Raw genomic sequence first — 15,181 nt, forward strand, 5'->3', positions numbered from 1 at the left:
TATAATAGTCTTGGAGCTGTTTTATTTCCAGGAAACTGAGACCCCAAGGGTCAATTACTATTAAGGTGGCAAGAAGAGGCCAGTAGGTAGCAGAGGATAGCTCTTTGGGCAGAAGCTGCCTAACATTTTCAGCTTGCAGCTAGGGGAGCTCCACACTGAAATAAACTGGGGCAGGAGATTATAAGGGATAGAGTGCTATCTACAAAGAGGCCCAATCTACAGGCAATGCCTAGGTCTTCAAAGACAGGAAATCTCATGTCAGGGAGTGGGATTATAGTAGAATATCACATAGGAACCACAGAAAGTCTATTATGTATGATGAAACAAACAAACACAAAATGAAACAAACAAACAAAAAATCAGAATAGGTGGTCACAGTCATCAGAGCAGGGAACTCAGCTGTGGAGAGGGATTTCACTTACTCACCCATTATATAGGTGCTAATCTGACTACAGAGGCTGGAGATGCCAAAGCCAACTCATGCTCGCCCTTAAGGTGTCTACAGTATAACAGGAAAGGACAAAAGTAAACACATAATTAAAATAAGGCACAATAGGGACTGGCTGGTTAGCTCAGTTGGTTAGAGCGTGGTGCTAATAACACAAAGGTCGAGGGTTCAATCCCTGTACCAGCCAGCTGCCAAATAAAATAAAATAAAGCACAATAAATAACACAACAGGAGAAGCACTGTAATTCCCAGGAAGAAGAAATAGCACATGAGCTATTTCTTAGATAAGGGAGAGTATGACTTGCTTAGGAAAATGCAAATGGAAGTCATGAGAAATGGCATTATAGACATGAATCAGGGCCTACCTCCTGAATGGTTTAGAAACATGATAAAAGATGTATTTTATTTTTCTCAAAGCCAGTGGGATGCTGGTAAAGGGTTTTAAGTAGGGAAGTCACATGAAAAATGTGGCTTTAGAAAGATCATCCCGACAAGATGATGGATTGGATGGATTGGAGAGGAATCGGGCTAGAGGCAGCGAGAAGTTCACTGATTCTTTTAATACACAGGCAAGAAATAAGAAAGATCTGGGATGAGATATGAGCAGTGGGAATGGACAGAAGGGGTAGATATGAGACTAATTAGTGACTATTTGAAAGTGGGAGTGTGAAAGAGTTAGGATGACGTGCAATTTTCAGGCTTAACAGCTTTTCAGGTAGTTCCATTCTGTAAACTAGATAACCCAAAAGATGGGGTCAGCTTTAGACAGTTGGATTTGAGCTGCTGTGGGGATCCAGGTGGAGATCCTGCTGGGCAAACAAGAGAAATATCTGAACGGATAGGAAATATTTAGGGAATTATAAGCATTGGTTTGGGCCACTGGAGAAGATGGCCCAAATGTCATTGCCCAGGCGTTGGCGAGAAGAGCATTGAGGTCAAAACTCTGGGGAATACCAACAACTAAGGAGATGAGAGAATTGAAAGAAAAGGCCAGAGAAAAAGAGGAAAAGTTCAATGTCACAGGAGTCAGGAGGGAAGGTTTGCAAGAAGATTATAGTTAACATTGCCAAAATGTTGCCAGTGAAATAAGGGCTAAAGTGTTTCCATTGATTTGGGCACACAGGAGGTCACTGGTAATTTTTTTGTCCTATATTTTGCACTACTGGGAATTGGGCTATGTGGCCTTGAGTAAGTAATTTAATATAACTGTATTCCCTACTGTACAGAGTTGTCATGAAAGGTAATTGAAATCTCTTCCCATCTAGGAAGGGCTTGTCCCTCTCTGGAATTTACTTCCTGTAGACTTCTTTGTGTCTACCGCGCTCTAGTATGTTTTCAAAATATATTACCCTGGAGAAAAGATAGTCTTTTCAACCAGTCAACCAGTGGTGCTGGAACTAGATATCCACATGCAAAAAAACAAATAAATAAATCTACATGCAGACTTTACGTCCTACACAAAAATTAACTTAAAATGGATTGTGGACCAAAATGTAAAACACAATACTTTAAAAGTCCTAGAAGATATTATAGGAGAAAACCTAGATGATCTTGGGTATGGAGATGGCTTTTTAGATATAACACGGAAGACATGGTCCATGAAAGAAATAATTGATGAACTGGACTTCATTAAAATTAAAATCTTCTGCTCTACCAAACCACTGTCTCCCATCTACAGAGTGGGAGAGAACATTTGCAAAAGACATCTGATAAAGGACTGTTATCCAAAATATACAAAGAACTCTTGCAGCTCAGTGGTGTCTCAGTCTGTTCAGGCTGCTGTATCAGAATACCATTCACTGTGTGTCTCATAAGCCACAAACATTTATTTCTCACAATTCCAGAGGTAGGAAGTTCAAGTCAAGGTGCTGGCATATTTGGTGTCCAATGAGGGCCTACTTCCTGGCTTAGAGATGGTCTTCTTTTCCCCTGTGTCATCACATGGTGAAAGGGATGAGGGAGCTCTCTGGGGTCTCTTTTATAAGAGCGCTCATACCATTCGTGAGGGCTCTAACCTTATGACACAATAACCTCTCAAAGACCACACCTCCTAATACCACCACACTGGAGATTAGGTTTCAACATATGAATTTTAGGAAGACAAACGTTTAGTCTATAACATTAAGAAAATGAACAACCTGACTTAAAAATGGGCAAAAGACCTAAAAAGATACCTCACCAAAGAAGATATACAGATGACAAATAAACATTTAAAAATATACAATTAAGGAACTGCAAATTAAAACAATGAGATACCATTATATACGTATTAGAATGGCCAAAATCCAAAGTACTGACAACAGCAAATGCTGATAAGAATGTGGAACAAGAAGAACTCTTAGTCATTGCTGGTGGGAATGCAAAATGGTACAGCCACTTTGAAAAATAGTTTGGCAGTTTCTAAACATACCCTTGCTATACCATCCAACAATCATGCTTCTTGGTAATTACCCAGATGAGTTGGAAAATTACATCCATAAAAAACTAGCACATAGATGTTACTAACAGCTTTATTCATGACTGACACAACTTGGAAGCAACACAAGATGTCCTTCAGCAGGTCAATGGATAAATAAACTGGGGTACATCCAGACAATGGAATATTATTCAGTGCTAAAAAGAAATGAGCTATCAAGCCATGAAATACATGGAGGAAACTTAAATGTGTATTACTAAGTGAAAGAAGCCAATATGAAAAGGCTACATACTGCATGATTCCATCTACAGGACATTCTGGAAAAAAGCAAAATGATGGAGTCAGTAAAAAGGTCATTGGTTGCAGGGCATGGGGGGAGGAAGAGATAAGTAGGCAGAGAAAGAGGATTTTTAGGGCAGGGAAACTAGTCTGTAGGACACTGCAATGGTGGGTGCAAATCCTTTATACATTTACCAAAAGTCATAGAACGTACAACACCAAGAGAGAACCATAATGTAAACTATGGACTTTTGTTGATCATAATGTAGGGCCATTAATTGTAACAATTGGTAGTGGAAACCTAGACGACTTATATCACGTTTGGGAATATTGTTCCAGACTGTTTACTTGATGACTCACAAGGCTGATAGTTTTGCATGGGGATAGCACATTTTTTCCCAAAGTTTGGGAAAGCATTTCATATTGTAACTTTAAGTATGATGTTAGTTGGAGATCCATTTACAGGTTCATAAATCTGATAAAACTGAGAAAAAAGGCAATGATCTACTATCTTTACGTTTATTCAAAATTGTACTTGAGGTCCTAGCCAGTGTTATAAATTGGGGGAAAAAAATAAACAGATAGAGATTAGAAAGATGTAAAACTGTCTTTGGTTGCCTATGACATGATTGTGCACATAGAGGATCAAAAGGGATGTATAATCTATTAAATTGATCTATTAAAATTGAGCTATAGATTTAATATAATCCCAATCAAAATCCCAGGAGAATTTACTTATGTAAATTGACAAGATGATTTTTAAGTTTATATGGAAATACAAAGGACTTAGAATGGCCAACAAAATCTTGAAAATAAAGAATTTTGCAGTATTTACGTAGTTAGATTTTAAGACTTTTTATAAAGCTATGCAATTAGGCAATGTGATCTTTGCATATAGATAAACAGATCTACGGAACAGAATAGAAAAATCCAGAAATAGACCCACATGCATGCAATCACTTGATTTTTTAACAAAGGCCCTAATGCACTGCAATGAAGAAGAAAGGTCTTTTCAATAAACAATGCTGACGCAACAAGACATTCCTATATCCTATAGGCACAAAGTGGACCTTGATCACTAGCTCATACTGAACCTATAAATTAATTTGGGATGGATCTTAGACTTAAATGGAAGGACATAACCTATACATAAAATTTCTGGAGGAAAACATAGGAAAATATCAGTGACCTAGGTGAAGAAAAGTTTCCTGGGCAGAATGCAAAAAGCACTAACTGCAAAAGAAAAAAAATGATAATTGGACTTTATCAAAATTTAAAACTTCTCATCAAAAGACATGTTTAAGAAAGTAAAAATGGAAGCCTAGGTTATGAGATAATATTTATAATACATATATATGATAAAGGATTTACATCCAGAATATATAATGAACTACAAACTAATAAGAAAAAGGAAAATATCCCAATAAAACAATAAGCAAATGACTTAATGGGCACTTCACAAAAGATGTCAAAATGGCCAATACAAATATGAAAAGGCACTCAACATCACTAGTCATTAGGGAAATAAAAACCACAATGAGATGCTATTACACATACACAAAAATGGCTAAAACTTTTAAATGATTGACAAAACCAGGTGTTGACAAGGATGTAGTGCAACTGGAACTCTCATACGTTGCTGGTGGAGGGTAAAAAGGTACAACCACTTTGGAAAATTGTTTGGCAATTTCTAACAAAGTAAAATATATGCTCACCTTGTGACTAGCAATTCTACTCCTAGCTATATATCCAAAATAAATGAGTCCGCAAAAAGACTTGTTCAAGAATGTTCATAGAAGCTGTATTCATAATACCCCAAAACTGAAAATGGCCAAAACATCTGACAACAGAAGACTAGATAAACACGGTTTAGTATATCCATACAATGGAACACTATGTCACAATAAAAAAAGAAAAATTTCTGAAACAAAAAACAACCTAGATAAATCTCAAAAACATCATGTTGAGCAAAATAAGCCAAAACCAAAAGTTACATACATTGTGATTCCATTCAGATGAAGTAAAAAATAGGTCAAGTTAATCTATGGTGATAAAAGTCAGAGTAATTGTGACCTTTGGAGGCACTTATTGATGGGAAGAGCATGAAAAAACTATGACAGTAAGAATGTCCTTGATATGGGTCATATCTTAATTTGGGTCACAAGTACTCGAGATCTCTCTCACATTCTCTATTTCTTTGTCACTTTTCTGTGTGTGTGTGTGTAAAATTCATCAAGTTGTACACTTACGATTTATATTTTTATACTTATATGAAAAAACTTGAACAAATAAATAAATCTAAAAGACCTATCTCTTTCTTGGTGATAGAAGGTTCAAAGTGAAATAATTTGTCTTTTATATCAGAGAAAATGTCCTGGCACACGTCAGACAACAGGACCCCTGAAAACAACACCAATGTGGGAGGTCCCTGGGTCTTTTTAAGGTTTCCCTCTCACCCTGTTGTGCACATGTGTTTCAGGGCATTCAGAATACTTGAAATTTCCTGTTCACCAGGTCTGGTTAACATGATATTACTAATATGTTGAACCAACATGATAGTCTTTGGAATATCACGGCTACCAAGACTAGGAGAGTAGTTTAGCCCTGGGGCACAACTATAAATGAATGTGTACTTCTGTCATTCCCAGGTGAATTAGAACTTCTTTTGATCCTCCTTATGATGGGGATGGAAAAGAATGCATCCACCAGCTCAATAGTTTCACCCCAACTGCCAGAGGCTATTTTGATCTGTTTTAAAAGATACCAGATTTGGCACAGCAGCTGCAACTGGGGATCCCACTTGTTTAAGTCCATGGTAGTTCACCATCCTCTGCCATAACCCATCTGGTTTTTCAGGGACTATACTAGTGAATTAAAAGAGAATATGATGTGCCTCCCCAGTATCCTTTAAGTCCTTGAGAGTGGCACTCATCTCTGCCATTTGTCCAGGATATGTTAATTGCTTTAGTTTTAATCCCTTGCACGGATGGAGGGTAGTGGTACAGACTCAAGAGCTCCCTATATTAGTTTTCTTTTGCTGCTATAACAAGTTACCACAAATTTAGTGCTTAAAGTTAAAAAAATAATTATCTGCCAATTATGAAAGTGAGAGGTCCAAAACAAATCTCACTGGGATAAAGTCAAGAAATCAAGGTGTTGGCAGAGATATGTTCATTCTGGAGGGTCTAGGGGAGAATTTGTTTCCTGATTTCTCCAGCTTCTTAAGGCTGCCTGCATTCCTTGGCCTGTGACCCCTTCCTCCACCTTCAAAGCCAGTAGTGTAGCATCTTCATATCTCTCTGACTGACTTCCTCTTCTACCACTGTCTTCCATTTATAAGGATGCTTTTGATTACATTGGGCCACCCAGATAATCCAGAATAATCTTCAACTCAAGGTCAGATGATTGGCAACTTTAATTCTATCTGCAACCTTAATTACCCTTTGCAATGTAACCTAACATATTCATAGGTTCCAAGGAGCAGGACATTGACATCTTTGAGGAACCATTGTTTTGCTTACCACACTTCCACTAATTTCCCTTATCATAACACTCCTACTCCACAAAATCAAGTAATGGATATAAGAATTCTGTCAGCTTGTAGGTAAATCCATTCTGAAGATGAATTCAGAGGTTGGAAAAATCCTCATAGGGTGGGTTCATATGTCCATTGAACTCACTGTGAGATGAGCCCGGAACAGGACTCCATTTATCACATGGATTCCATAACCCCCATGTGCATTTTGATCCTTTTCATTTGTCAGTATCACCTACAATCCAGTATCCAACAGCCCTTGAAAGATCTGCTTTCCTAAGTGTGCAGTTATCTGGGAAATGACCCTGAGTCCCTTCAGGATGGATTGAGAAAAAAGCTACTGTATATATGTTTGTCCATATCATAGCATATTTTCTGAAAGGAAAATAGCCTACCCTCCAGTGAATGAACTCTGGGTCTGAAAACAGTGTGAGGGACCATGATTTTCTGATGCGGCATTGGTCAACAGATTTCTGCTCATCCACATTGATCTTTCGCTGCATAAATCAAGCAACACCATCACCAGCTGCCCAACTTTCTTGCCCCTAGAAATATCATGGACTATTAGACATCTTCACAGATTCCTACAGGTCAAGGTCTCCTTACTATCATTCCAGCTGTGCTACCCATTATGGAAATTATATTCACCTTGCTTTTGATGGCTAAGTGCTGCCACCTGGCCTCTCATATGCCAGAAGTTTATCTCCACTGATACTAAGTGGCCCATGTCTATAACAACCTCCCATTCCAGCCTTATCCACAAATGACAACAATCATTAGCTCCTCTCATTGTTTTAGTGAAGGGATATCCTCTGGGCACTCCTGGGGAACATAGACAGCTGGGGTTATTTTATATTATGTAATAAATCCATTTAAACATGTCCACATCCTGATCCTTTTGACCCTTTCCTTAATGCTCTGCCAAGGCAGTTCTGGCATCTCCACTTCATTTACTGTAGGCCTTTAGAAAATGGTAGGCTTGAGAGTTAAGGAGCTATTCCTGCATTCCAGTATATTAGGCTTGGCTCCAGAAGTCCTTGCCAGGATGTTAAATCTTGCCTGCACTCATATCAATACACTCTTCCCTATCTAAGCTTATAATCATCCTCTCTGAGCAGCCTCAAGTTACATTCCCAGACATGTTGTCCTGGAACATGTCAGTATACATAAGTTTTTGGTGAATAATTCTTTCTTTTCATAGCATGAGTAGTGCTTCCTACTTGCATCATGCTAAAAATTGACTTTAGTTTTTAGTATAGACCATAGGTTGGCAAACTAGGGCCCATGGGCTGGTCACCTGAAACTGTTGCAAAATTAAGGAACATAGTCACGTCCATTTGTTTGTGTGGTCTGTGGCTGCTTTCATGCTACAATGGCAGAGTTGAATAGTTGCAACAGGAACTATATAGCCTGCAAAGACTAAAATATTCACTATCCGACACTTTAAAAACAAGTTTGCCAATCTCTGGTCTAGATCAGCACTGTCCAATAGAGCTTTCTGGAATAATGGAAATGTTTTATAATCTGCACTGTCCAACATGGTAGCCACTAGCTACATGTGGTTGTTTAGTACTTCAAGTGTGGCTAGTATGGCTGAGGAAAATAATTTTTTATTTCATTTTAATTCTTTTATAGTTGCATATAGCTAGTGGCTATTGGATCAGACAACACAGGTCTAGAAGCAAGGAGCTGCGAAAGGGTAGAGATCCTAAGAAAAACAAACATTGTCTTCAAGGCATTCATCTCAGGTAAGGATTCTGCATGATCTCCAAAAAGTCAAAGGGTGCTTCCCACTAGCCAGCAGGAGAGCATCGCCCCTGCTAGTCCCGAGGGCTCAGAGGACTCTCTGGGCATTGACAGTGCTGAAGCACATTCACCCAGAAGTTCTCATTCGAGGTCCCAAGGTCCTTGCCTTAGTGTAGGAGACACTGGATCTGTGAATTTAGCCTCCTTGTAGTTCTACCACTCTTACATTTAAATCTTGGGACTTATTTTTAGCACAGCCTTCTGGATGCAGGAGATAAGGGTCTCTTTAAACACCACAGAGATGTTCTGACTTTCATATGCCCTGACTGGATAGATTACTGGCCTGACTGTTATTTTCTTTCTTCCTGTGAGTCTTAACAATAGTCAACTAATTCCCAAATCCTCATAATTACTTCTGCCCCTTATCTTTCTAGCACTAGAGCTATTGCACGAGCCAGTACATCCCCTTCCACGTGTTCCCCATTTCAATCCACCATAGGTGAAATCTATGAAACTGTGATGCTATGCAGTTTCATCGTCCCATTTACCAGAGGCCATCGTCCCATTTACTAGCAGTGGGGGCTATTTCATCTCTCCAATCAGCATCACATTCTTAGAGTCTGCTTCCTATAATCATTCCTGGATCAACTCTCTTAGGCTGGGTTCCCCCAGAAGCAGATCCTAAGACAAGGATTTGAGTGCATGTGGTTTATTGAAGAATAATTCCAGGGGAGAGAGATAAGAGAGTGGCAAAGCAAAATAGGAAAGGGTAGGAAGACAATAAACAGTGTGTCAATAAGCAGTTTAACATGGAGGGCATCTGGAGCTCGTCCTGCTGGGACTCCTGGGAAATGGTGTGGAGCACATCTCAGACTTGTCCTTCATTATTGACTGAGTAATACATCCAGTGTGTTAATTCTCTGGCACTGCCACCTACCCTTGCATAGGATAAGATATAACTCTCAGGTGGAGAGTTGTAGGTGCTTGCCATCTTCATATTCAGGAATGGTAAGTTTTGAGGTGATATGGGCAGGGAATTGACAACATCTGCTACAATACTGATTACATAAAAAGCCCACGGGTCCATTATGGTACACAAACAAAGAGGGGTGACCAAAGCAATAAAAAAAGCAAAAGCAAAAAGAAACACACTCACGCACACAACCTCCTTGGTCACCACTGGGGGTAACTTGTATATAATACTTCGCTCTGACAATTGACAACTCAGGGGGAAAATTAAGCATATAACCTAACTTTCCTGTATGAACTGTATGAGTATTTCAGGGTAATCAATTACTATTGGTCAATGAGGTAAGGTTTTTCTTTAAAGAAAATTATTATTTTTCATCATCATTTTGTAGAGGTGAAGTAACATGAAGTATGATTTGCTTTAAAATACTTCAGAATACAGAGGGAGGAATAATAAAACGAGTGTGGAAAAATCTTGATAAATGTCGACTATGGATTGAATCTGCTATATGGAGTTTACTATTATACTATTCTTTTTTTTTTTTTAATGTTTGAAATTTTGTATCGAGAGATAAAGTCCTTCTCTTTCCTATACCCTCCAGCACTATCATTAGCTTTGGGTTGCATACAAATTCTTGTAATCCTGATTACCTATTATTAAGTTAAACAAAGTACTAAATAATGCAGATATTTAGTAGCAAGTGACAGCTTTTTTTCCTAAGATGCAAGTTCCAAATCATGGTGCCATTTCCTACTTTGAACACATTATACCCTTAAAGTTTCCCTAATGAATTAATCCTCTTATATATAGCCAATGCTGTGCTATGAGTTGAACATTTGTCCTTTTTAAAGTTCATATTGAAACTTAATCCCCAATACAATATTTGAAAGGTAGGGCCTTTAAGAGGTGATTGGATCATGACTATGCTCTTATGAATGGATTAATCCATTCACAGATTAATAGGTTAATGGTTTAATAAGTAACCATGGGTGTAAACTGGTAGCTTTATAAGAAGAACAAATGAACACATTAAGAAGTGCTCTTGCCATTTTTGCCATGTGATTGCCTGTGTCGCCAAAGGACTCTGTAGAGAGTCCCACCAAAAAGAAGGCCCTCACCAGATGTGCCTCCAGGATCTTGGACTTCCCAGCCTCCAAAACTGTAAGAAATAAATTTTTATTTCTTATAAATTACCCAGTTTCAGATATTCTGTTATTAGCAACAGAAAACAGACTATCATAGATTGTTATGAAATCTTGTACCCATACATACCTCATAGGTGTGTTGTGTAGATTTAAAAAGCAATGACTATGGAGTTCCCCTCAGAGTGTCTGGCACATGGGGAAGGCACTAAATGTAAACACCCTTCCCACCTTCTTCTCCCCTTCCCAAACCTAAGTAGGAGAAGCTCCTTTTAGTTCCTTCAGAATGTAAATATATTACCTGAGATGGGTACTAAGTTAACTCATTAGCACCCCCAACACATAAGCATAAGATTGCTTTTGTTATCAGTCCCCTTTAATTCTCATGGACTTTTAATAGAGAAGGTCCATAAACCAAAAGCATGGATTCAGCCTCAAATAGCTAAAAAATAGCAGAGCTAGAATTGGAACTGGAATCTTCTGATTCCAAAGTCCAAAGGAGGCTTGCATATCGAAGCCCAGAATGAGAACACTAAAGAACAAGAGAACAGCAGGGTGAGGACTTCTTAAAGAAGGCACAGGAGGTGGAGGCGCCTATCCCTTCATAATGAGGTGGGGCCGAATGGGTACATAGCCCAGGGAGGCTGCTCATAAGTATTCAGGCTGGATCAGCCAGTGCCTGTGCACTAGGTGGAACAGGAGGGACAGAGGACAGGGCGTTAGGAGCTTGGACCCAGGACGGAAAGGGAGAAGTTCAGGGACATATGCATTTCTCTCTGGCAGAGATGCCTATGCACTTCTATGACACATACCTTCGCTTGGCAATAAAGCCCTATTATGTTCTGTTTCTCTGTCCCTCTCTTCCTTTCCTTCCATAGGTCCCATGAAAGATTCTTCTTTCATGGACTAAGAACCTGGATCTGACATCCACTAAAAACAAGGTGGCCCTGGTATGCCTTAGATTTCAGTGTCTGTATCTGTCCTCATCTTATTTACACACTGAACCACATGACAGTCCTCTTGGTGATCTGGAAAGGCCTAAGGTTCCATTCTCAAACGGATTCTCCAGAATATTTATGATTGTGTTGTTTTCATACACTGAGCTAAAAGCACAGTAAGATCTCATTTCAAATTTCCTTAAAAGTAAGTTTAAAATTATAACTACAGAATATGTTATGATTTTGGAAAAATCTAGCTTCGTTTTTACTCTTCTCAACTCCATGCTGTATACGATATTTGTTTTTTACCCCTGGGAAAACTATTGATAATTATGCCTGTTTTGGTCATTTGAAATCTAGGGCACAGTTGAGTTTTAATGGTAAAAGTTAGCCTATTAGTACATTCCTTTCTGTGGAAAACATGTAAAAAAGGAAAGATTCTTATATATTTTGCTGATTTTATAAGTAATTCATATTTGTAGCTTCAAAAATTTAAATGTTAGAGAAGGGTATAAATTAGTGAAGTTTCTTTCAGCATGAACCACAGTGAATAGTTATGTGGCTCTTTCAGACTTTTCATTTTACAGAGTTTACAAACCACTTTCACGTACTTCATCTCATTGAAACGTCACAACAGCAATATTCAATTATAAATGTGAGATTGGGGAAATTGTTTTCCAGTGAACTTTAATAACCTTCTCACAAAAGGGAGTACCATGACTGACTGCCTTCTATTCACATTTGGGCAAACCCAAGCCGGGATTGATTCACTGTGACCTTTCATGCTCAATCCATATAGCAAACAGCAGACGGGGCTGTGCACAGCATTCAATCCAAAATTTGCTAAGCATTTTGCTTCTATCAACTACAGCCTTAGCTAAACACAAAATATTTGCATGGGTAATAGATAAAGATGGAGCAGTCTTCCAGAACAAAACACTGTAAAGGGTGCTTCTTCAAGATAACTAACAAAGAAAAACGGGGAGCTAGCCAGTCTAAACTGTGTCATAATACTGAGTCGAAATTAGAGTAAATTATGATATTTGCTCTCATATAAGTGGGTAGAGATAGACTTATACCAATTACCACTGGATATAAAGTAGCAGTTCTCAAATTAATGGAATAAAACAAGTCCCCCCAGGCTAACAGCATGGTCCTGGGGTTAGCTGCTTAATTAGTGGGCTCTTTGTTCTAATAGATCTTGTAGATAAGATCTTGAAATCAAGTCTAGGTGGGGGAAGAGAGAGTTGGAGAGAGGTTGATGTTTTGGTAAAGGTGGTTGCTATATTTCTAAAGTAGACTAATGGAAAGATAAGGACCTTGATTCCAAAGAGCCAAAACAACCTTATCTCCTGAATTAGTTTGTGTGTAATGAACTGTTTATCTTGGCCCAGGAAGTTGCTTCAAGGAACCCATTAGGATGGCCAAGGACTAGGCATGATTGCATTTCTCTCCTAGGACAAACTGAAGAATCATTAATATTTTTCAGTCTCCATCCATTTTCCACATTGTAACCAAAAGTGTTTACTAGGTAAATTGGCCATCCTTATTATTGCGGCTTTGATGTTTGATGCTTGTTTATTTCCCTTAAACTCTGTGGTATCAACCTGAAGCAGGGGGAAGCAGTGATGCTAGTGGATTTCATTTTCACTGAAACAAAAGGCAGCAACAAATCTCTGAGCTACCTTTCCTCTAAACAAAATGCAGAGTGACTTGAAGTCCTGTGACCTAGCTTGAAGTGTTGTAATGGCCGGGAGAGTGATTCATGTGCTCACAAAACAAACAGCTATCTCTCTAACCCTTCACAGCTCGGGCGGGGCCTCCACCACAGGGCTGCCTTTGGTCTGCTCTGCTGGCTTTGATGAGGAGACTCTGGCAGCCAGTCTAGGAGAAAAAAGGACACTTGGGGAATTTTAAGTGGTTTGGATCAGCAGTTGTCATGTACAATTGATGTTCATTTATATTTCACTAGCCAAAATCTAATGCTGCCCAAAACTGGGAAAGAAATATTTCAAATACTAATCAGGCCCAATCCTGTTTTAATGTAAAAAATGAGCTGTCCTACCTTTTTTCAATCCTAGTCTCAGAAGGGAGATTTAATATTTCCTGACAGTGCTTTAAATACTTTACTGTTCAGGGCCGGCCCCGTGGCGCACTCGGGTGAGTGCAGTGCTGGGAGCACAGCAGTGCTCTCGCCGCGGGTTCGGATCCTATATAAGGATGGCCGGTGCACTCACTGGCTGAGCGCGGTGTGGCCGGTCACAAAAAGACAAAAAAAAAAAAAAAAAAAAAAAACTTTACTGTTCAGACTTCAATGAATCCACAATAATTATATCAGTTAAACCAGCTTGGTTTTTCCAAAGCTGTTTCCAGCTTAGGGTGCTTTTGAACTCCTTATCTTTGCATTCATCCTTTGATATTAGGTTTAACAGAGAAAAGGCCAGTATTCAGATGGATCACCACTTAACCAGTGAACCCATTTACCTGTTGTTGTTTTTCATCTATTCATTCAGTGGTTTACAGTTTCCCAGCCCCCTCCCTTTCCAGGAAGTTTAATTGCATAGAATCTAGGAGCCATATGCTATTCCCGGTGGAAAATGTCAAGGAAGGCCTAGTGGTTTTTAATTCTCAGAAGATCAAGCCATAAAGGCTTCAGTACATTATCATTAAGAACTAACTTAACATTTAGTGACCAATTGAGCTTTTTACAGGAGCTTTTGTCATTTCTATGAAGGAGACAGAAAAATTATCTTTGTTGTACAGATGGAGGAAGTGTGAGATATCACCATAGCGTCATTTTGGGGGTGGGGAAAGTACCAGCTTTTTAGGTAGAAATTAAATCTACCCATCTCTTACTACCCTACCCCCTCAAGAATATCCACTGATTTCATCACAGTTTTGGCTTCAGTCAGTGTGCTCGTTCTTACTGAATCAAACTCCAGCAAAATGAGATCTTCTTGATACACTCTCTTGGCAATATACAGCCTTTATCTCTATAACAATTGAACAAACAAAAGAGCACAGTTGAGAACAATTTTTCTTCAAAATGGCCAAAGACATTTACTAAGCACATTTACTAAACACATTCACTAAACACATTTACAAAAAGCCATAAATCAAGTGTAGAATTAGAAGGCTTCCTCTCTGCATGTGTGGGTGGGGTGGTGAGCCCAGCCCTCTGAGGAACATGGCGTGCTAAACCAGAGGCATGGGGACGGGAGATGTAGACCTTTTATTTCTTCAGATGACCACCGAATCCCCACATCAGAATCTGCCTTAGCTTCTTTCAAAGTATAAACAATGCCACTACAAACCAGTTATCACATTTGGGAATTCTTGTTTTCTCATCATTTTTTGTGTGAAAATAAATTAGAAGTCATGGAGTAGATGCTTATTAATAAAAAAGAAATTATCAAAGAGATGAACATAAATGGTTATGAAATCAGATGATGCCTGCAAAATACAGACAGACATCACAGGGTCAAAACAGAGGAGGGTGATACCAAGACAATGTTTGTTTTGAACTTTCTAGTCAACATTTATCATGCTTTCTCTTAGTTTTCTAATAATCAACTTTACTATTTTACATTTTGTCCCCTATTATAAATCCAAATTTTCACTATTTGATGCTGTTTTTTAATCCTGCCTTACTCCATTTCCATACTACTCCAAGATAAATATCAGCAACTAAATTTGCTCTTTTCATT

General features: G+C 38.7%; 1 non-coding gene across 1 annotated transcript; it reads left to right on the top strand.

The window, feature by feature from the left end:
- Nucleotides 1-561: 561 nt before the first annotated feature.
- Nucleotides 562-635, top strand: TRNAI-AAU (transfer RNA isoleucine (anticodon AAU)). The gene has a single exon. It is a non-coding gene; the product is annotated as a tRNA-Ile (tRNA).
- The last annotated feature ends 14,546 nt before the right edge of the window (nucleotides 636-15,181 follow it).

This window comes from Cynocephalus volans, chromosome 1, assembly GCF_027409185.1.
Source record: "Cynocephalus volans isolate mCynVol1 chromosome 1, mCynVol1.pri, whole genome shotgun sequence".
NCBI lineage: Eukaryota > Metazoa > Chordata > Mammalia > Dermoptera > Cynocephalidae > Cynocephalus > Cynocephalus volans.